This window comes from Pseudorca crassidens, chromosome 6, assembly GCF_039906515.1.
Source record: "Pseudorca crassidens isolate mPseCra1 chromosome 6, mPseCra1.hap1, whole genome shotgun sequence".
Classification (NCBI taxonomy): Eukaryota; Metazoa; Chordata; class Mammalia; order Artiodactyla; family Delphinidae; genus Pseudorca; species Pseudorca crassidens.
Window position 1 is genome coordinate 48251872 of NC_090301.1, and position 25237 is coordinate 48277108.

General features: G+C 34.4%; 1 long non-coding RNA gene across 1 annotated transcript in view; it reads left to right on the plus strand.

Annotated features, from left to right (window-relative positions):
- The window catches only part of LOC137225820 (uncharacterized), a 221762-nt gene that overhangs the window by 123899 nt on the left and 72626 nt on the right, over positions 1-25237 (plus strand). Inside the window, exon 3 of the long non-coding RNA XR_010944040.1 lies at positions 4726-4827. This is a non-coding gene — a long non-coding RNA (uncharacterized lncRNA). The remainder of the gene's footprint in view (positions 1-4725; positions 4828-25237) is intronic.

The window sequence follows — 25237 nt, forward strand, 5'->3', positions numbered from 1 at the left end:
CCAAAGAGGCAGCGGGGAAGGTCAGTATATATGTGATTTTGGTGAAGGGGGAGTACATACAATCAAGCACATATTTTTTTTTGCAGAAGTTTTCTGCTAGTCACAAGGAGCAGTCATCACCACGGAGGATTTTAGTGCTTTTCTAGATATAAGGAGATATATGAGGAGAATTGGGTTCATAAAATCGGCGCCTGAAAATATCCAACTCTCTGAAGACCTGTTTTGCCAGTTTTTCCCAGAGCACAGAGTGCCTCATTTCTTAATCTCCACTCTGCTCCTTTCAAGGGGTGTTGAAAATTAGCAGCTGCAGCAGCACATGTTTTATTCCTTGTAGATGTAGCTGGCAAGTGCCAATTTTTTGTAGACACTCTACAACTTATATAATAATGTAAATCAACTATATTTCAATTAAAAATGTAGAAATGAATGAAGCCTCCTTCCATCCATAGCATTCTAGATTCCATATTCAAATTAATGGTCATCTGATAATATGTTGTAGTAATATGCATAAAAGCTATTATTTTCTAAGTAACTGTCAGACACTGGGTTAAGAACTTTGTATTATCCTATTTTATCTTTACAGCATGCATATAAGGTATTATACAAATTAGATAGTTCAGGGGAAAAAAGGTTAAGAAATGTCTTCAGTAATGTATACAGTATAAGATTCAGAAGACCTATGTTTAATGCCAAAATTAGGCCCTTCAACACTATCCTATACTGAAATTATTGCTTGTGTTCTAAGGACAAACTGTGCTTCAAAATTTACTATGAGAAATCCATTTCCCCCATTTAACCTTCATTATTCTTGGGGTAGAAATACAAGCAAACTGTTTCTTTTCTTTTCTTTTTTTTTTTTCTCTAAGTGTTAACAAGATTCCCAGCCTCTCCTTATAAGTACCTAACTCCTAACAAAACTGGAGATAATTGGTGACTGGCCATCTGGAGATATCCAGGAAATTCTCTGGATTCCAGTCATAGTACTTCCTGTCTCCATTATATGGCAGGCTGAAAGACAATTTCCACTTGGTGCTTGGAATCAATCACCACAGCTGTTACAAAGACCCTTTTCTCTATCGTATTTCATTGGCATGAGATGCCCAAAATAGCCAACTAGTAAATTTCACCTTCCAATTCAATGTGAATATTACATTCTTTCCTGGAAACATTCTTCTCAGCCAGATCTAAAGTTTCAGAAAGAGGAATAAAAAAACTATTTCAGTGGATCTTTAGGTATATTAGTGAGAAGGGCCACTCCTGCACCTTGATTCCCAGATCTCTGTATTCTGACTACAAGAAAGTGAGGCCCATGTCACTGCTTCAAAGCTTAGGGCATACTTTGCAAAACAGTACATTAGACTTACAGGGTATTGTCTTCCAGACGGTATCATAAATAAATGTAAGCAAGTATTTTTCAAAATGATAATGATTTATTTAAATGAGTAATTCTGGACTGAATTGTACAATGCCCAAATTACATCTGACTTGGTAGCGCTAGTACTATTCAAGCTACCTCATATATTGATGCCATTTGGCATTCATGGCATAGGTACAGGTTAGGTATGCAATATGAACCAAAATACTGTGTGCTTCATGAAACCATCAGTTGGTCATATTCCACCCCAAAGCTCAGTCTGGATGTGCCATTCATCCTCTGACAAGTGTTTTGTCTAAAGTGTCAAAGGACAGTCATTGGTGGAATAAGGCAATACCATCCTTGTGTCCACTGCCCTCAAACTAACCAGGTTCCACAGCCACTTTCTTTAAAGGTATTTCGTCCAATTTATGTTCAGTGTAGGCGAAGAGCAAGTCAAATAATATTTCAGGTATGTGGTAGCAATCTGCTACCCGTCACACACAGATAGCCGTCTTAGCAATGTGTCATATTGATTCATAGTCACACAAGCTATAGATGACTGGCTGTTCAGCAATTTTCACCCTGTGCAAATCAAAGGTAATCTCTCAGATTATCAGAAAAAGAAACAAATTAGTAAATATAGCCCTGAAATTGTAAACCAAATAATAGGTCTGACTTGCTACCTATCAGTTGAGTGATCAGGGAATTCTGTGTAAAATCTTTTCTCCAAATTATCCAGATTCAGTCTTTAGTCTGAGACCATAAATCCTTAGAGGTCCTATTTCTCTTTTGTCAGGATCCGCTGTCCATCAGCAACTGGTGGGGAGAAATAGCTAAGAGTATTCTTTTCTTGCTCTGGGACACTCTCATTGCAATAAAGTTACTGCATTTCTTCCATTTCCCAGCTGGTTATAATCTAGTATTTGTGTCTTCTTCCCACCCCCTATAATCTCTTTCCATGTCCACTTATTACCTGTTTTAGCCCATATCCTTCCTCCCCCGGTGACATTTGCTTGCTTAGAGAATAGACAGATGCATTAAGTTCATCAGGGCTTCCTCCTTAGCTTAATCTTAGGAAGATTTAGAATGTGATAGGAAAGTAACTAGAGGTATGATCCTGCCACTTAGTAACATGGCCGTATTCAAATTTACTTCCAATTTAACTTCATGGGGAAGTTATAATCCACACTTAATCGCCTGGAAATACATGCATACAATTAAATTTAGTAGTATGGATACCTGTTCCTTTGGATTGGTATCTGTCTCTAGTGGTAATGAATGAAGTGATATCAAATGATAGTTTTCGGGGGTGGAAAAGTTATAAAGTTGTATTGTATGGTTGTTGCATTCCCCAGCCCCTTACTCCCAAATTCTAAAAACATTTCCAGTGGAACCTCTGCCTTTCATTTGTGAGAACATCCATTTAGTCAATTTAAGCAGCCATTCAAGCCTTTATACCACTTATTTTAAATTGCAAATATTTAATTGTCTATTTCATTTTCAGTGAGACCAATAGAACCAATGTTCTGAAGGTGATAAGGACTGTGAAATTTTTATGTAATATTATGTTACCTTGCCTATGTATACTAATTGCTTTTGTACACTAGTAGCAGTGAAGTGCATACTTTGATGACAGGAAATATATGCTTGTTAGTAAATTGATAGACTTTGAAGCTACAATCCTTTAATTATGCTCACTATGGTTGGTTCTGTTACAGAATAGTTTTCAATTCAAGTCAATGCCCATTTGTATCTCCTGTAGGGCTCCTAGTAGGGTCCAAAGTAGTCTACTTGCCAGCTAGTCACAGATACTTTTCCTCTGGAAATTTTGTCTAAAGCCATCTTCAGGCCATTTCTTTCCTGCTGTTAAGGAAGTACAGTCAGTTACCCCACATTTGTTATTTCAACATGTGGAAGAAAATATGTAATCATTTGACCCATCTTTGCATTGCTTAAGTCCATTTATTTCAAGAACCCAGATCTGAACCCAGTTCTAAGGATCTGACCTAGTCAATAATTTAAGTATTCCAATCCACTTCTGAGCTGGCTACCAGGTTTTGTTGATGAGTCTTCATGATTCACCCCAATTTTTCCTTTAAATTTCCACAGATATTTTCAGAATTGAGTGTGTGCATGTGGGGATGCTTTTATCGCACAATCATCTAGGACCCATTTACATGAGCATACTGCCAGCTTAGTTATGGCTTTAGGATCTATAAATTTCCAATCCCCCCTCTGAGGACACTAGCTTAAATTGTATTACTAAATAGTGTCTCTCAGCTTTAGCGATGGTGTAGATTTGTCCTTCTTCTCTTCCACTAGGCATCTTACCTTCTTTTCCCAGAGATTTACAGTCTATAGGATATTATATATCCCATTTTCAAATAGCAATACTACACTCAATGAAAACAAAACAAAACAAAAACCAAAAAGCACCTTGTTTTCCTTTGGTTTGGAGGGAATCATAGAATTTCAACCAGCTAGCAATGGCTGTGGGAAGATCTTCGGAGGGCTCTATCATTTAAACACACAGGCAGAGAAGCATACTGCATATGGATGGTTTGACCTCCCTGAACTCCTCTGAACCCATTATATTGCATGCTCCTGATTATATCAATTTTGCTTATTGAATGAGATCTACTAAGCAGCTCCTTTTATTATCTATACGTTTTACTAGCATTACCAAAGACATGATAGGTATTTTTGGGCCGAGGATTACCTGATGTATGTCTGTAGTATAGTCTCAACTAACACCTGGTAGCAAGTTAACAATAATCGTCTTTAAAAAGGGATCTATTGAGGAACTGCATCAGGCAGTTTTGTCCAAAAATTCAATCCTGCTTGTATCCTAACTATAGACACTTCTAAAATCATTTGAGTAATTGAATTAAATGAGTAAATGGTGCAGCCTGAGCAATAGTTTATGAATCCTTTTTTAGTTAAAAAATACTTTAGTGAGGTATAATTTACATGCAGCAAACTGCACATGTTGAAAGTGTACAATATGATACATTTTGATACATGTAGACACCTGTGAAACCAACACTGCAATCCATATAATAACCATATCCATTATCCTCAAAAGTTATCTCGTGCTCCTTTCTAAGTTCTCCTTCCCATCCCTCCCCACCACTTCCTGCCCCACACAACAACTGATCTCCTTTCTGGCATGATAGATTAGTTTGAAATATATAGAATTTTATATAAATTAAACCATAAAGTGGATATTCGGTTTTATTTGGCTTCTTTCACTAAACAATTGGTAATTCATCCATGTTGTATACATTAAAAGTTCATTACTTTTTATTGCTGACTAATATTCCATTAGATATACGTATCACAATATTATCCACCTTGCCTTTTTATAGGTTTTGGTGATTATCAATAAAACTGCTATCGGCATTCACGTCAAAGCTTTTGTGTGAACATAAATTAACACAGCACTGAGAATGGGATTGCTGAGCCATATGGTAAGTTTATGTTTAACCTCATATGAAACTGCTAAACTGTTTTCTAAAGTGGTTGAACTGTGTTGCATTCATACAAGCAAAATTAGAAGGACCTATGTCCTCCATATCTTTATAGCATGTGGTACAATCTGTTTTTTATATTTTAGCCTTTTTAAGAGACGTGTTGTGGTTTTACATTGTGGTTTTAATTTCTGTTTCCCTAATGATAGTCCACGTGTTTATCTGTCATCTTTATATCTTCTGTGGTAAAGCATGTGTTCAAAACCTTTACTAGTTTAAAGAACTTTTTTTTTATTATTGAGTTTGAAATTTTTTTTAATATATTCTGGATAGAAGAACTTTATCAGATATATGTTTCAAATGTTTTCTCTTTATCTGTGGCTCATCTTTTCATTCCCTTAACAGTGTCTTTAAAGAGCAGAAGGTTTTAAAATAAATAAAATAAAATTCAAATATTCAAAAAATAAAGAGCAGAAGGATTTAATTCTTCTAAGGTCTAATTTATCGATTTAGTCTTTTATGGATTATGCTTTTGGTTCTCAATATCTCTGCAAAGTATTTAAAATATTTGTGTAACCAAGGTCACAGAGGTTTTCTCTTATGTTTTATTCTAGAAATTTTATTGTGTTGTGACTTACAATTAGGTCTATGATCCAGGGTCAGTTCATTTTTGTTCAATGTTATGTGGTATAGATTAAAAATTGTTTTTTCTACATATGGATAGCCAATTGTTTTAGTACCCTTTGTTGAAAAGTGATAACTTCTTGAATTGCCTTTGCATTTTTGTTGAGCATGAATTTTCCACTTAGTGTTGGCCTATTACTTGATCCTCCTTTGTGTTGATTGATCAGCTTATCTATCCTTATGCCAATACCTCTTTATCTTGATTACTGTAGCTATATAGTAACTCTAGAAAATAGTGTTCCTCCTCCAGTTCCATTCTTTTCCAAAGTTGTTTTGACTAATCTAGGTCCTTTGCATTTTCATATGAATTTTAGAATCAGTTTTTCAATTTCTACAATTGAAGGTTGCTGGAATTTCAATTGGATGGTGTTGAAATTATAGATCTATTTGGAAGAATTGACATCTTAATAACACTGAGTATATCAACCAATGAGCATAGTGTAGTGCATTCTTTATTTAGGTCTTCTTTAATTGCAGTCAGCAATGTTTTATAGATTTCAATGATAAACCTTGTGTATGTTTTGTCAAGTTTATCTCTAAACTTTTCAGTAAGTGTTTATAGTAATATAGTAGTTATTTTAATTTCAAGTTACATTTTCTTGTTGCTTAAAGAAGTAATGCAATTGATTTTTGTACATTGATCTTGTATCTTGAATTTTTTCTGAACCAATTCATTCATTATAGGAGGTTTTTAGTAGATTGTGCCAGTTTTCTACATAGACAATAAGGTCATCTGTGAATACTTTTTTTTTCTAAACACAATGCTTTTTTTCCCCTTGTCTCAGTGAAATTGTTAGAACATCAAGTATAATGTTGAATTTGTAAGAGTGGAAATCCTTGTTTATTCCTGATTTGTGGGGAAATATTCAGTCTTTCAAGATTAAAGGTAATATTAGCTGTAGTTTTTCCACAATTGATCACAATTAAGTTGAGGAAGGTCCTTTTTCCTAGTTTGCTGAGAGCTTTTTCTTTGTCTATTTGTTTGGTCTATTGGTTAATGTAATGAGTTACATTAACTGATTTTCAAATGTAAAACCAAATTGGACTCTTGGGATAAATAACACTTGGTCTTGATGTATTTTGGTTTTAATATGTTGTTGGATTCAGTTTGCCAAAACTTTTACAAATTTTACGTCTTTGTTTAAGGGGGACATTGGCCATTAGTTTATTTTTCTTTTGAGGTCTTTGGTTTTATTACTGCCCTCATAGAAAAAGTTGGGAAACATTTCTTCATTTTTTCAGTGTTGTCGAAATTTGATTATTATTAGCTCTATTTCTTCCCTAAAGGTTTGGTAATCTATCAGTAAAGCCATGTATTCATAGAATTATTTTTTTGTGGGAAGGTTTTAATTACAAATACAATTTCTTTAATAGATGTAGCTCTAATCGAATCTCTTGATTCTTTTTTTGCCTTAAATTTGTAATTGTGTTTTCTCTTTCTCCTTTTTTTGTTTTTGGTTTGGTTTGGTTTGGTTTTCATTATGGTGTCTAATGGTTTATCAATTTTATTGTTTTCAAAAAATCAGCTTTTGATTTCATTGATTTTCTCTGTAGGTTCTGTCTTTTATATTTCATTGATTTCCACTCTGGTCTTTCTTACTTCTACTTACTTTAGATTTTATTTGCTCTTTGTTTCCTTAAAAAGTGGAAGCTGTGGGCATTGATTGAATCACACCTTTATTCTGTTCTAATTTACATATGCTATAAATTCCTCCCAGAGTGATGTAATGGCATCTCTCATATTCTCAAATATTATGATGTGTTGAGATTTAATTTTCATTCAGTATAAAATATTCACTAAATTCTTTTCTGATTTCTTCTTTGATCCAGAGGTTATTTAAAAGGGTATTATATAGTTAGCTAATGTTTGAGAGATTTTATTTCAGACATCATTTTGTTATTGATTTTAGTTTAATTTTATTGTGATTAGAGATGAAAATTTGTATGACTTGATTCTTTTAACAATTATTGAGACTATTTTTATGTAAGATATGGCCTATCTTGGGAAATATTTTGTGTACATTTGAAGTGAATGTGTCCTGCTATTATTTGCTGCTCTCTCCTCACGTCTCAGTTAGGTCAAGTTAGTTTTTAGTATGTTTCAGATATGCTATACCATTACTGATTTTTGCTACTTATCCTATTAATTATTGAAGGAGGAACATTAAAATCTCTGAATATAATTGTGGATTTATCTATTTTCATGTTTAGTTTTTATCAGTTTTTAAAATTTATTTTGAAATTGTTATGATATGGAAAAAATATTTGGAATTGTTATGTTCCCTTGAGGAATGGATTCCTTTGTTATTATCAGATACCATGCTTTATTACTGGTAATACCCTTTGCTCTGAAACCAGCTTTTGATTTTTTTTATTGCTTTTCTAGTCTCAATATCATTGATTTCTGCTCTAATTTTTATTATTCCTACTCTTTGCTTTGGGTTTAATTTGCTCTTCCTTCTCTAGTTTGTTTTTTTTTTTTAACCTGTGCTTTAGTTTTAGTTTCTTTTTAGTTTTTTAGTTTTTTTAGTTTTTTTACTTACTTATTATTGCTATTTATTATTTTCTAATATAAACACATCTTGCTATAAATTTCCCTCTAAACATTGCTTTGGTTGTACTTCACAATTTTGATATATTTTCTTTTCATTTTCTGTTCAAAATATACATTATTTCCTTTGAAACTTCCTCTGTGACCCATGGTTTACTTATAAATATGTTGTTTAATTTTCTAATTATCAGTGGTTTTTTTCCAATATATCTTCCTGTTATAGATTTCTATTTTATTTTATTTTTGCTTAATTTCATTTTCAGTTATTTTAAATGTGTTAATATTTGTTTTATGGCCCAGTATGTGCTCTATCTTAGTGATTGTTCCATGTACATGAAAGAATAATATATATTCTGCTGTTGACTGTAATGTTTTCTAATATCAATTAGGTCAAGTTGATTGACAGTACAGTTTATGTTATTTATATGTTTACTTATTTTCTGCCTTCTTATTCTATCACTTACTGAGAAAAGAGTTTTATATTTCCAAGTATAATTATGGGTTTGTTTCAACTTTTATATTTATCAGGTTTCATCTTATGTATGTTGAATTTCTTCATTTTGTTTACCTTTTCTACTAGATCCTTTAGCATATTTAATTATTTAAAATTTTGAGTCTGATAATTATAGCGTCTTTTTCATGTGTGGAGGAGTCTGGTTCTGATAGTTACTTTGTCTGTTCAAAGTGTGTTTTATCTTTCCTTTTTATGTATCTTATTTTGTTGTTGTTGTTGAAAGCCTAGTATGTTGTCTAGACCAGTGAATACTAATATAAGTACTTTTATGCTTGTGGACTAGCATACTTTTCCTTCTCCTAGATCTTTAGTGTGGGCTTTTGTGAGGTTTGGGATGAGTTTGAAGCTTGTTGTTATGCTTACCTTTATCACACCTCAGGGTTCTAATTCCTCTAGTGACAGTTTGTGTTTATTGTGTGAGCTAATTTGCCAGAGAGCTTTTCTCAGTATCTCCTTCCCACTCGCCTTCAAGTCTTCCTACCTGTCTTTGCATCTTTTCTTTGCACTCTTTCCCAGAGAGAATCTTTGTCTTGTAGCATTTCCTGATGCATCTTTCCCACTATTAGTTTTACTTGGTGCTTGTTAGTATTGTGATGTGGGGTGGGGAAAGGCAGCACTCACCCATCCTCTGAGGAAGGCTCAATGTTAGGCAAAGGCTATGTACCTGGGTCTCTGGGTTCTGGGCTCCACAACTATTTCTGCCCCCTTTCAGATGTAGGTCTGGTCCTAACAGTATCTTTGGCACTCCTCCACTAGGAGGAGTTTAAAACTTTAAAAATATTTTTTCTGTTTCTTGTCTCTAGTTATTGTGGAACTCCACCAGTTCCCTCAGGATACAGGCTTACCTTGGAAGTATTGTAGGTTTTGTTCCAGACCACTGGAATAAATCCAGTATCACATTAAAGTGAGTCACACTAATTTTTTGGTTTCCCAGTGCATATATTCAAATTATGTTTATACTATACTGTAATCTATTAAGTGTGCAACAGCATTATGCCTAAAAAAAGTACATACCTTCATTAAATAATACTTTATTGCTAAAAAATGTTAACAATCATCTGAGCCTTCTGCATGTTGTAATCTTTTTGCTAGTGGAGGTTGTGTCTTGATGTTGATGGCTGCTGACCGATCAGGGTGGTGTTTCCTGACTGTTAGAGTGGCTGTGGCAATTTCTGAAAATAAGACAACACTGAAGTTTTCTGCATCGATTCCTTTCATGATTTCTTTGTAGCATGTATTGCTGTTTGATAGCACTTTACCCACAGTAGAACTTCTTTCAAAATTGGTGTCAGTCCTTCAAACCCTGCTAGTCACTGCATTATCAACTAAGTTTATGTCATATTCTAAATCCTTTGTTGTCATTTCAACAATCTTCACAGCATCTTCACTGTGAGTAGATTCTATTCCATTTCTTTGCTTATCCATAAGAAGCAACTCCTCTTTAACATTTTATCATGAAATTGTAGCAATACATTCCCGTCTTCAGGTTTCACTTGTAATTTTAGTTCTCTTGCTATTTCTACTACATCTGCAGTTACTTCCTCCACTGAAGTCTTGAATCACTCAAAGTCATCCAAGAGGGTTGGAATCAACTTTTCCAAAATTCCTGTGAATGTTGATATTTTTACCTCTTCCCATGAATCACGAATGTTCTTAATGGCATCTAGAATGCTGAATCCTTTCAGAATGTTTTCAATTTACTGTGCCCAGATCTGTCAAAGAAATCATAATCTATGGCAGCTATAGCCTTACCAAATGTATTTCTGAAATAATCAGACTTCAAGATCAAAATTACCCCTTGATCCATGTGAAAACAAGTCCCCCTAAAACTTTGTTCCCCTCCCAAGTTTATGATTAACCTTTCTATCTAAAACTTTATTCCCTTTCTTATCCCTCTCCCTTACCCCTCAGGATTGAGGAGTATCAAAGAAAAGTGAGGCTGAAAGCAAGCAGGACCCTGAAGGGTCATCCTGGGTACAAGCCCCTCTGTGTCCCTGCTTCTAGTTTATAGAAAAAGTTTTGGTCTCCTAGTCGTTTCCCAAGCAGACCCAAACAGTTAATAATTAGAGAAGTGGAAATGCAGAAAGCAGTTCAGAAAGAAAAGCAATAATGGCTTGAGCAATGGAATCACAGAACTCCTAGTTCCTCCTAAAGGGATATAGATAACAATCTGATGCATTTCTTTGAGTTTTTATGCAGAAACTAAGACTCTCACACAGTGGAGGATAGTGTCTAAGGCTGACCACAAGCACCAGACCCCAAAGTGATTGAAACTAAAAGTTGATAATTAAGATCCCTGAAACATCATCCTGTTACCTCACCACCAACCAATCAGAAGAATGTCCACAAGGTGATCATGCATCCTGCAACCCTCACTCTAATGTTGCCTTTAAAAATACTTGTCTGAAAGCCATCTGGGAGCTTGGGTCTTTTGAGCACTGGCTGCCCATTCTCCTTCCATGATGCCCTGCAAATAAATACTGGATTTCCTTCACCACAACCTCATGTCTGTAGGTTGGCTTTGTTGCCATGTCAGGCAAGTAGACCTGAGTTCAGTTTGGTTAACACATGGACTGCAGAATGGATATTGTGTTAGTAGGCATGAAAACAATATCATTGTACACCTCTATCTGAGCTCTTGGGTGACCAGGTGCATTGTCAATGAACAGTAATATTTTGAAAGGGATCTTTTCTTCTGAGCAGTAGGTCTCAACAATGGGCTTAAAATATTCAGTAAAGCATGTTGAAAACAGATGTGCTGTCATTTAGGCTTTCTTATTCCATTTATAGTGCATAGGCAGAGTAGATTTAGCATAATTCTTAAGTGCCTTAGGATTTTTGGAATGGTGAATGAGCATTGTTGGTGAGGATATGGAGAAAAGGGAGCCTTAGTACACTGTTGGTGGGAATGTAAATTGGTGCAGCCACCCTGGAAAACAGTATGGAGGTTCCTCAGAAAATTAAATATAGAACTACCTTATAATCCAGCAGTCCCACTCCTAGGTATATACCTGAAGAAAACAAAATCACTAATTCAAAAAGATACATGCACCCCAGTTTTCACAGAAGCATTATTTAAACTTGCCAAGGTGTGGAAGCAACCTAAGTGTCCATCTACAAATGAATAGATAAAGAAGATGTGATATGTATGTATACAGTGGAATATTACTCAGGCATAAGAATGAAATTTTACCATTTGCAATAAAATGGGTGGACCTGGAGGGTATTATGCTTAGTGAAATATGTCAGACAGAAAGATAAATACTATATGTTATCACTTATATGTGGAATCTAAAAAATAAAAAAAAGAATGTATGTAACAAAACAGAAACACTCACAGATATAGAGAACAAACTAGGGGTTACCAATGGATACAGGGATGAGGGGTTCAGGCAAGACAGAGGTAGGAGATTAAGAGATACAAACTACTATGTATAAAATAAATAAGCGACAAGGATATATTGTACAGCACAGGGAAATATAGCCATTATTTTGTAATAACTTTAAATGGATTATAATCTATAAATATTAAATCACTTTGTTATACACCTGAAACTAATATAATATTATAAATCAACTATACTTCAATAAAAAAATATAAATAAAGCTGCAAGTCCCTTTCTGATCTTTTCTTTCTTTTTTACTATTTTTAGTTTATATTTAATTTTCTTAGCTTTTCTTATTTCTGTATACATCTGTGTTTCTCACTACATTTGCCATAGCCTCAACTCTCCATTAAAATCCCCTTATTTTTAAGTTTATGTGGTTTATTTTGTTTTGTATTTATTACATCTTCTCATATTTACTTTTCACATTTCTTTCCTGAATTCTTGTAATTTATGTGTGTTTTTAATAATAATAAATGCTTTAATAATAAAGCAATTATTTAAAAAAAGTATTTCAATTCTTGACAAAATGCTTGAACCCTCTCTTTCTTACTTGGTGGTAATATTTTTCTTATAAATTTTTCTTCTTGATCAGCATATTTCTGCTGTTTATTTCCTCACTTATTTATAAAATGTATTTATTGACCCATGCCACTTTTTTCTTTCTATTTATCTTTAAATGAACTCGAGTTTTTAGGACATGATATTTGTAGGAAATTTCTGACACAGAAGGGCAGAAATGAGTAGCATCATAGTTTTTCAGACCAGCTAATTTTCACAACCTAAAGGTTCTCTTTTTCTTTACTGACACAAAGATATACTTCTTCATGCAAATGTAGCTCATCTTCAGCAAGCGGTGCTGGGAAAGTTGGACAGCTGCATGTAAATCAGTGAAGTTATAACACACCCTTACATCATGCACAAAAATAAACTCAAAATGACTTAAAGACTTAAACATAAGACATGACACCATAAAATTCCTAGAAGAAAACATAGGCAAAACATTCTCTGACATAAATCGTACCAATGTTTTCTTAGGTCAGTCTCCCAAGGCAATAGAAATAAAAACAAAAATAAACAAATGGGACCTAATCAAACTTACAAGCTTTTGCACAGTAAAGGAAACCATAAAAACAAACAAAAAGCAAAAAGCCTACAGAATGAGAAAAAATATTTGCAAATGATGTGACCAACAAGGGTTTAATTGCCAAAATATAAAAACAGTTCATACAACTCAACAACAAAAAAACAAACAACCCAATCAAAAACTGAGCAGAAGACCTTAATAGACATTTCTCCAAAGATGACACACAGATGGCCAGTAGGCACATGGAAAGATGCTCAATGTCATTATAAGAGAAATGCAATCAAAACTACAATGAGGTACACTAGTCAGAATGGCCATCATTAAAAAGTCTATAAATAACAGATGGCCGAGAGTGTGTAGAAAAGGGAATCCTCTTAAACTGTTGGTGGGAATGTAAGTTGGTGCAGCCACTATGGAAAACAGTATAAAGGTTCCTCAGAAAACTGAAAATAGAATTACCATATGATCTAGCAATCCCACTCTTGGGCATATAGCCAGACAAAACTATAATTCAAAAAGATACAGGCACCCTTATGTTCATAGCAGCACTACTCACAATAGCCAAGACTTGGAAACAACCTAAATGTCCATCGATAGATGAATGGATAAAGAAGATGTGGCACATATATACAATGGAATATTACTCAGCTATAAAAATGAACTAAATAATGCCATTTGCAGCAATGTGGATGTGACTAGAGATTATCATACTAAGGGAAGTAAGTCAGAAAGAGAAAGACAAATACCATATGATATCACTTATCTGTGGAATCTAAAATATGGTACAAATGAGCCTATCTACAAAACAGAAACAGACTCACAAACATAGAGAACAGATTTGTGGTTGCCAGGGGGGAAGAGGGGAGAGAGAGGGATAGACTGGGAGTTTGGGGTTAGTAGATGCAAGCTATTACATTTACATTTAATTTCACATAGCGAAGTGATGAAAAATAACTATTTTGAACTAGATGAGATGCATTTAAAATGTTTGGACCTCGATAGTAAAGGGAAAATAATCATTTCAGTGCTATCGTATTGTGCGTATATTCTGTCAACTTCTAATGTTAAACAACTTGAAAATCCTTATTAAGGACCAGTAGTGAAATATTGTTGAGTTGTGAGTAATATATTCATCCACATTTTATTTACACAAAACTTTCAGGATGTAATCTTGCTTATTTCAGGTTCTTTCAGAGTAAAACTTGGCTTATGGGTTTAAGTTTTTATGCATATTTTATTTACAAATTATTTAAATTCACATATCTGATTTAGAGATCAGTAAAGTGAAACATGGCTTTAGTTGATTTTTAGTATTCTCTAGATAGGACCTGGTTTGTGGAAAATACAATTTTGTAAGTATTTAGGTTTTAATGTTGGTATATTGAAGTAAAGTGCCTCTAAAATCTGATCATACTTTTAAACATCAAAATTTATTACTGAGCATATGCAGTGGGTGATTTTATTTTTTCTTTCAAATCAAAATTGGCAGCATATTAGACTTTTGTAATGGCATAATTAACCAGATTATTTTCTCTGTTTCATATTTTAGCTATTCTTAAATACAGTAACTTCAAATAAGATATTTAAATACATGGACACAGGGATATCATGAGTTGGTTTTTTTTAAGTCATAACAGTCCAACAGCATACATCCCATGTGTTAAAAATCAAATGCATTGCTATATCATATATAATGTCATTTTTAAAAAATGGAGTATATTGTATTAATATGTATATGTACTTTCTTCTACAGTGCTATAAAAGCCATATATATGTGATTATTTATAACCATGTTGTCTGAGAGACTCACAGAAAAAAACTCACACTTCTTGCCTTTCCTTATAATTTGGAATGACGCTCCTGTAAACATTTTCCCCACTGTATCATATTCCTGGCCTTTCTTTACCCCTCTATGCCTGTTTCCAGTGGGTCTTTGGCTTCAGGTGGAAGGTAGCTGGAGTGCAGCACTCCTGCAGCCAAACCAATCCTTGGAGAGAGAAAACTTCACAAGTTGTTGGCTAACTTTGGCTTGCTACCTCAAGGTTTGCCCCAAGGATGCCATAGCATAAATACAAATGGTAAAGAAGTAACAATAATATGAACTTTTATTTCTATTTTAAACCACTTATTTTCAGATCTAATAGAAATTTATATTGACTTCATGTCAGTGTTAGACTCATTTACTTTGTGAATATAAAAAAAAATAAAATGATGTTTCCTTCTAGTATGGAGGTTCACTGTAATGAAACGTGGGTGTATACTGATATAATGAAACATGGGTAAACATGGGGATGTACTTGAGGCATAGGGAACCCTATTATATTACTGAGATAGCCAATCACCAAATTGCTCACCCTTCTTGATAGCAATGTAGAACTGGCCTTGACTTTCCTCTTAAAAATCATCCATAGAAACCTAAATCCTTTAAGAAGGTGCCTCTTGTTCACCTAATTAAATTGGTCTTAAATTTCCCCTTGGGTGCTTTTTCCTTTACTTCAGCAAGGTAAGTGAATCTAATTTTTTTTTTTTTTTTTACTTTATCTAGAGAAAAGTATGTTCTTGATAATCTTTGTTGGTGGGCTTTGACAATTCTGGAGCTTCCACTGACATTTTGTTGAGACTCTTGTTGCCACAGACTAATACCTTTATCTTAGAAGCAGTGTACTCATCTTATATCTAAGCCTACTAGAGGCAAACTTGACAATAATAGTAAAGGAAGTTAATACTGAAACTATGCTCCAAATCCAAATAAACAAGATTTTCTGTTTCCTCCTCAGAATGAAGGACTCAAAAACTCTTTGCATATCTGGTCTGTTTATACTCATTTTCCTTGATGAAGGACTGACAAATCATTTTCTGGCCATTAACCATCCTCTGTTTTTTGTTTGTTTGTATGTTGCTACTGCCTTGTTTATTAGAGGAATTTCGAGATCCCTATAGGTCTGATAAATGTCTTTCCAACTGAACCTGAAGACTAAAAGCTCTCCTTAGACATTTCTTTTTTGGGGCAAACTTTGCCTTGTGTCATTAATCTACACAGTACTAACGCTTTCCTCAGAATTGTTAATGTATACAAAGTTGGCTTTTAAAGATATTTTCTCTCCACAAATTCCACCTGCCAGGGGAACTGCTGATTTCTCAAGTCAGCAGGCAGAAGCAGCTTGACCTTAAGGTTGAGGATCAAAGATATGCACAAGATGTACTTTTACTTTTGACTGATTGTCAGGCCAGCCGCTAATGAATTGGCTGCTGATAAATTTGTTACCTCCTGGCACTTGCTTTTGTATTATCCTTCTTGCATTTATCTTTCTAAAGGGCATGATTGTGCCAAGGACAATTGAAAATTGCGGTAGTAACTTTGGAGAACTTTAGATATAACCAAAATTGTGTTTTTGAGATGCACCTTGGAACAAAATGTGGAAAAAAAAAATCCCACTAAAAACTCACAAGGAAATAAAATCTTGTTTATAAAAAGGAAAGATTACTTTGTTTAATAGAGAAGACCTCCCTCTTTCTTTTTCTGTACTGTGAGGATTAATAAGTACCAAATTTTAATCATGAAATCGTGATGGAATTATGTAGGACCCAAATTATTGTTTAAACCAGCTACAGTGACAAGCTCTCTCTCTCATCAAAATTAATTTTCCTTCATAGATGCCTTCTTCCCATCTTGCAAAGAGAACACAATTAGCCTCTACACTGAACTTTAACTCTCTTCATGTCTGTCTATAGCTGGTGCACTCTAATTTGCATATTTTTTCTTCCTCTCCTTGTTTTTCCCCTTCACTTAGGAAATTAATTCGTCATAAAAATATACACATTCTAAGAATATCTGCTGTAGAAAATAGATCTAACACAAAAGGGGTCACATTATAGGAGAACATTTCCTACACTGTAATGATGTGAGCTTTTATAAACTATTTTGATATGTTAAAGGTTTACGTACATTTGACATTGGAGAATTCAAGAATTTCCAATAGAAAAAAGAAACAACTCTCTTTTCTTCAATTTTGTTGTTTCTAAAGAAGCAGCTCTACAAAAGAAAAATAATTAAGCTGCTATATTATTGACCTTGTTAACTACATTATATAGTAAAGGGGAAAGCAGGATACTTAGTTTTAAAATATGATCTAAATATTCTTTAAAATTTGATATTTAAATACCAAGATTTCTAAATTATATTAGAAAAAGTTTATATAATATTTGTATCAGAATGGGTATTTGTGTACCTTAAAATGATTTAAATGGCTTTAAGAAAAGATTTATGTCTCCTCCTTGATTTTACCAAAGCATAAATTATTTTATTTTATTTATTTTTAATTTTTATTCTTAATTTTTTTTTGCGGTATGCGGGCCTCTCACTGTTGTGGCCTCTCCCGTTGCGGAGCACAGGCTCTGGACACGCAGGCTCAGCGGCCATGGCTCAGGGGCCCAGCCGCTCCGCGGTATGTGGGATCTTCCCGGACCAGGGCACGAACCCGTGTCCTCTGCATCGGCAGGCAGACTCTCAACCACTGCACCACCAGGGAAGCCCTATTTTATTTTTATACAGTACAAGACCACAGTATTTTATTTTGTACAAGATTAACGTTCATTTTCCTGTGATTTAACACTTAAAATGTTTTATATTGGTTTTAAGGATCAGGAAAATTGTAATTGATGCTACAAATTGTTTAAGTCTAAAAAAACATAAAATTATATCTATTTAAAGAAATTTTAATACTGGAAGTCTTTTACAGGAATTTAATCTTCTGAAATTCTTAAAACCTTACAAATCATAGAGACTTACATGTGAACTTTATATTGCAATTTCCAGATCTTTGATTAGCTTTAAGATTTTAAAGTGATATAAATAATAGATAACAATATTATATCTCCATACAACAAAAGTTTAATTTACTGTGCTGTTTTAAATGCATCATAGAGTAGCCATCAGTTAAAAGGTTAAGAAGGATGCATAAATGCCTTTGATTTATATTAACATCAATGTTCTCTTTTGCAAAAAAATGTAAAATAATGTGTATAACAATACAGCAGATGTTTACAGCGGATCATAGCTAGATATGATTTGATTTATCAAAGAAACATTTTGTCTTTAGGGGAAAAATTTCAGTTCATGCCAGGAAATTTAAAAAAAGGGAGGATAAATGGTGAATTTGAAGAGATATATTAATAAAACTTTTATCCTTCTATATAATGCATACATGTAGTGAGTTTGATGGGAACAATGAAATATGTTAAAGTAATACAATTGGTTAAATTGTATTACTGATGTTGGTGCTTGTAAAAAAGAAAAAGCATAAGGATCTTTTATTGCAAAGTTTTGCTTAGATGATATAAAAAAAAAAAGCTAAACTTTTCAATTTTTTAGTTTAAAATGACCAAATATTCTGTGCCCAGTTGTTCTTTTATCACAAAAATACTGTGTTGTTTTACTGTACTTTTGATGTAATCTTGCTGTATTCCTGAAACTAACACAACATTGTAAATCAACTAGATGCAAATAAAAATTTTAAAAATAAAATAAAATATAAGTTCATTGTTCAAGAAAATATTTTTTTTGAAATATAATTGATATTTTTTGCTGAATTTAAAAATATAGTCTCGGGCTTCCCTGGTGGCGCAGTGGTTGAGAGTCCACCTGCCGATGCAGGGGACACAGGTTCGTGCCCCGGTCCGGGAAGATCCCACATGCCGCGGAGCGGCTGGGCCCGTGAGCCATGGCCGCTGAGCCTGCGCGTCCGGAGCCTGTGCTCTGCAACGGGAGAGGCCACAACAGTGAGAGGCCCGCGTACCGCAAAAAAAAAACAAAAAAATGTAGTCTCAATCTTTTCTTTATAAACTTATGACTTATGTTCTTGTCTTCTCTGAAAATTTTTATTGATTTTTGTCCTTTCCTAACTCAAATACCAAATTCAGAATAAAAAATCTGTGAAAATAACTTTTACATTGAAACTATCTTTGCGTTACCTAAATCAAAATTAATATTTGACCTTTCACATTCTAAAGGGAAGTATAACAAGAATAATTTTGTTTGTAAATCTCTAAATTTTAATTAACTTCCAAATATTTTGAAAGCTTTTATTGTTTACAAAACTTCAGATTCCCCCTAAAATCTGACAAATCAAAGAGGAAATTTAGTCTATCTAGATTAATTATTTTTAAAAAATATATCAATATAGAAATACTTCAATGATAGTGCACTTTTCAGATTAAAACAATATGCCCATGTTTGTTTACAGAAGGGCACAAACATTGGCAACAAAGTAATTAGAAAAAAAAGAAGACTTGTCTCTGGGTTTTCATATTTTGTAAATTTCTGATGTTCATAATATACTTATGGAATAAATCAAAGGCCTAGAGATTTGTTCATGCCTTCACTGTTCCTATTATATACCTATTGTCAGAGTAATCAATGAAGAAATATATTTATTGTCTGCTAAAACACAGGAGAGGATTCTACTACCTTCTATACTGGTTAATATAAAAAAAAAATTCCAGTAGTATCTAGTGATATTGCCAACAAGTACTGACTGTCTTCCTTTGCCAGGGAAGCACTAAATGATCCTAAATTAGTAGGCTGGTGTATTTTGATAGCAGAATAATCCTCAGAAAAGCAATCCTAAGAAAAGCACTGCACTTGAAAGTCACTGGGAAAGGTCTTATCAGTAATATTAGTTGATATCAAATTGAAGTAAACCTTCAAGGGATTGATTTTTGAATGTTTATTTCCTGCTAAAACAACAGTGCCTGGTACCCAACAATAAATATTAGAAATTCTACAATATTGGAAACTGAAAGAAAGGATTCTTAAGAATCCTTCAAAAGCAATCTTAGGAGGGAGACTGCTAACCCAAGATCTTTTAATTCAACAGATGACAATAAGAAGTAGAAAGCTTCCACCCAAGACAAGAGAAGGATTATTTCTCTGAGAACAGTTTTCCTCTAGCTTTATTTTTAGTTGTCTGTACTGTGATTATACTCCTAATCTCCCACAGCATTTCTATAGCTTCAAAGGGAATTTCATTTTCCTCTTACATCTGAAAGCTGAATTGCTCATCTTCCCTATATGATCTCATTGATAAAATATTAATGAGTTCACTTAAATACCACAGAACATAGATAGCCTTCCATTAGTCTTTTCTAGCACTGATTTTTCTCACTTAAAGGAAAAAAAATTAAATTTTTAGTTAATAAACAAAAAAAATTTGTGACGCTAAGATAACAAAATACTTCCACTGAAATCATTGCATTGTTGTCATTGGAACCAAGCTCACCAGGAATTAAAAAAAAGATACTGCAGCAGTTGTTAGTCTGTTTTCTTCGAAGACTCTCTAGACTGTTTGCAGGAATTATTCAATTCAACATAAGGAAGCTTTCTATCTCAAGAGACCAAGAATCAGTTGGGATTAGTATGGAAATTTAGAAGCAGTTTGTTTTAATATGGCAAAATGATGAGGAGGATACTTTTACTTTCTTGCCCAGAGCTAAGTGAAGTCTACTGCACTTTTTTTGATATCCTCTTTAGGGACTTTTGTTGTCTTGAAATACTTCAGATCTATAATGTTGATCTTTTTTATTATTGACATTGTATTCACACTATTGAGCAGAAAGTAGAAGCACCCTGTATTCCTTGATAAGACATATATATGCCAGAGAATGAAGACAAATCTTGTGAATGTTGTAAGGCCTGGTTTTGGGCATGCAGAGATATCCTTTTTGAAGTGAGAGACAAAATACTGCACGTTACTGCACAAATACTGCTAACCATGAACATAGAACTAAAAACACCTGGTGGCCTCTTTGGATTTCAGAGGTAGCATATATCATATTAGCTTTAACCTTTTTACTGGTAGCTCAGAGGGCTGCAAGTTTGAAGTGTTATCTAGAACAAGAAATAGCTTTGCATCTCTGACTCTGGTGCAATCTTTCCTGTAACTTTGACTTTTATGACCCAGCAGACTGATAGAATCAGAAGTGACTCTGGCAGACAGAGATGATGCACAGATCCTCAGGAAAGCCCCACTGTCCCAGGAAATCTCAGCTGAGACTACTCAGATTATGGAAAAATCTATGCCATTTTCTGATGAAAGTCATTGAAAAGTAGTTCTGGGATTGCTGCTAGACCCTGGTGGAAACTGCAACCCTGAGCCTGTGGCCACTGAACCGTAATATTGGACTTGCACAGAGTCTTTCCATTTTAAAAGGGAAGTAGTATATTCCAGACTAGGTCACGTTGCAGACAGAGATGAATGAATAAAATATGAATAAAATGTGATCCTATACTTTTACTGCTTATTCCTCAATCCCCAGCTATTGCATTTTGGTGATTTGCTGTGGTTATTTAACAAAGAAAAAAGTACAGGTTGAGTCATGTTTGGGTCTGTAAGATGGACCACAACCAGTCAAGTTGAACGGCTTCGATACAACAACCTTACGGACGAGTGACCTTGAAGACACTGACAAAATGAAATCCTCTGTGTGGGAGGTCTTTAGGCAGTACATCTCATTGTTTACTTCATATGGCCTGAGGTATGGTTCTAAAATGAATTATGGGTAGTAGCTATAGAGTTGGCTTGCTACTCAGGGACTTGGGAAGTGCAAATTAGGAATAAATGGTCATAATATTATGTGGGTGAGCCTTCCAGAATATGAAGATTTTTGTGTTCTCCGCAAATGCCCACCAGACAAGATCCATGGGGAAAATGTTCTTAATATTTAGATAGACAAGATGGTCTATCTTAGGAATATTGATCAGTTTTTCTCAGTTATCTTAGTGTTTACTCAGTGAGAACATATATGGAGTAGCCATGGTGAAAGTAATGTTGGCTAAGCATGGGTTCAAGTACCTGGTTTTCCCAGGTCATGCCTAATTTGGCCCTTCCTGCCAATAAATGCTAATATAATACTATTTCTTGGTGGGCCAGAGAGCTACCTGGTGGAAGGTAAAATTTTATACTGCTCCAATAATGGAGTGGGCAAACTTTTGTCTTCATAGAATTGGTCATATATTCCAGATAAGGATTTGCATTCCTGGACCAGAATACTCTGCCATTTCCATTATTAGTAGATTTGTAGATTGCCTCATTCAGCACTTTGGCATTGTACATGACATTGCATCTGTGCAAGGACAAAGATCATTTTACTGTGCAACACAATCTGTCACTGAGCCATTTTGTGTCTCACATGGCATTGAACCAGCAAGCTTGGGGGAAGGTGGTCACTAAATTGCTTTGAAAGATAAATCCCAATTACCAGTGGTAAATTGGATTGCTACTTCAAAATGCTGGTGCAGAGTACTATATTTAAAACTAAGTGGATTAATTAGTATGCTTTTATTTGTAATATCTTTCTCAAATGTACTGGTGAATAGCAAATTGTAATAACCCAGATTGAGTTGAAAGACACAAATTCTGAAGTTTTTAAGACTTGGACAAAAAGCCCTGTGCAGCTGAGCGGCTGGCAGAAGGTGAAAAGAACATAGAATGGGCAATGAAAGAAGACAGCCATAATAACTCTCTTTAGCCTCAAGAATAGTACTGAGGTGGTTAACTGTCTTTTTAAAAATCAGTTTTTACCTCATCTTTCTGCCTATAAATTATATGAAGGGGCTTCCCTGGTGGCGCAGTGGTTGAGAGTCCGCCTGCCGATGCGGGGGACGCGGGTTCGTGCCCCGGTCCGGGAAGATCCCACATGCCGCGGAACGGCTGGGCCCGTGAGCCATGGCCGCTGAGCCTGCGCGTCCGGAGCCTGTGCTCCGCAACGGGAGAGGCCGCAACAGTGAGAGGCCCGCGTACCGCAAAAAAATAAAAAATTATATGAAGAACACTTGTGGGGGTTAATAGTTCAGGTTTAAGTAGGTATATGAGGGAGTTGACCTTGCCTCCCAACAATATGGTGCATGATGGAATATGTGTGTGTTGGGACAATCTGGTGAGGAACAACATCGATGGACTATGACAGATAATTTTATTCATCTTTCTTACCCCTGTAGTCTACTTGAACAAGATAGCTTTTAGGGTTGTACAAATATCACATGTGTCTTCTGGCTTCCAATTGAGTTGGGCCAGTAGGAAATCTGGATGAGAAATAAAAGGAAGGTAGGAGGGTGAGATCAGGCAATCTATTCCTCTGGTTCCTTCCCTGTGAGATCAGCATGGACTTGCCATGCACTTTGACTCAAGTTCAGTGATTATCTCAAGGAGGTCTATTCTATACAAGTCACTCTTTCTGATTCTGATAATCACTCCCTCCACTTATACCTTCAGGCTTGTGATGAAAAGAGCTCTGCTTCTCTTAGCTCTGGGTTACTAAATTAAACTATTTGTTTATCTTTCACACCTTTCAAAAAAAACCATTTGTAAATAAACAGTCCTTTCAGTTTTCTAATTTGAGTATTCCATGTATTTCCAGTGGGACCTAGGTTGAAATAGTGGCCTACTTTAAAATACAATATTAAGTTATTGCATTGATAGACTAGTTTTTAAAATGTATTTATGAAATTAGAGACAGTAATTTAAATAAGCTATAGAGACCTGATACTGTAAAAGGTTCCCTAAAAGCTCTAATGTCCTACTAACTAGAACATCTTACTTTGGATATATGCTATAGTAATGATAGGGGAAAGTTTAGCAAGAGAGATTTGCTAGAAAAGAGAAAGAAGAATGGTAGTAAACATAGGGACAGAGAATTCACAAAGGGACCTTGAAGAAGGGAATGTCTTACTCGGAAAAGACAAGACAGAGTGTGTTAATCATAGCACATCACAACAAGAGGAAAAATAAATTATACATATGTAAAATCAGAATAATATAAGCTATTAATTCACCTGTAATGCATAAACTTAGGTGAAACTGATTTCTTATGCGATGTTAAAAACAAACAGCCTACAATACAAGTTGTTAGAATGAAATAAATTTATGCTTCACCGTATATCCATAAAAAAGATAGGAACAGAATCAAAAAGCTATGGCCATTATTTCAAATTCTCGTCTCTGCGTAGAAATATGTGAATAATTAAGCTGACAATAAAACTTAAGAAAAAATAGTGCAAATGTAACTGCAGAAAAATGGTCACTCTTTGAGTAACAGTCACAGGTAACAAAATCCTCATGTGACTACAAAAAGCAGAAACTGCTTTGTAAAGGAGTGTAAATCATGAGATCAGAATTGTGACCAAAATGCAGGTACTTTTGGGACAGCCCATAAGCAGACAATCTTAGGGAATTAAGGTATAATATCTGCTATACCTTAAAGTTACCTCAGGAAGTAGTCTTCTGTCAGAATTAAGTAGCAGTAGGTAACATTTATATTGATTATCAAATTATAGAATATCTTTCACATATATGGTTTTATTTATACTTTAATCTGTGATGTAGGTATTAGGTTTCAGTTATTATATTATTCCCTTTTTATAAATGTGGGAACCAAGGATAACAAGGTTAAATGAGATACCAAATATATTTGGTAAATAGGTGATTGAGCTGAAGCTAGAATTCAGGTCCTGAGAAACCAGGTTGTTTTTCACAGTATCATGCTTTTCTATATAAAGTTTTTATGTTTTTTAGATGCACAGTAGACACTGGATAGATGATAAATCTGGTTCTGAATTATGTTTTTAAGATATCCTCTAATTGCATTAAAACTATTTCTGCATATCATCATGTTTATTCAAACTATATCAGTATTTCATGAGAGCAACCTTGTGTGTTTTCATGTCAATAAACAATTGTTTGTTGACTTAAATGTGGACTGGGTATAATGCAGTTTTGGGTAATATCAAGAATTTCATACACCCTAATCTATGAGATCTCTCTAAACAGAAGGGAAAAAAAAAACTACACTGTATAGAGAAGATGCATTTTTTACTTGCTTTTCAATTAAACAGACAGGATTGGATTTGAAGTTCTGACTTACCAAAATAATCAAAGTTATTAGTTCATAACTAGAGGCAGAGTTGTGAATTTAGAACACAATCAGGGGCATCAGTCAAGCATAACAGGAACAGTTCTGTTCACATATGTTCTGTTTTAAAATGGAACATCCATAACAGTTCAGTGGAGCTCAAAATTACAGCTGAGAAGTGATCAGTTAACTACCCCCAAAAAACTGCATATGGGAAATAGACTGAAAAATTAGTTTCTTAACATTGATATGTTGCTGCAACATTATATTCATGGAGAGATCTA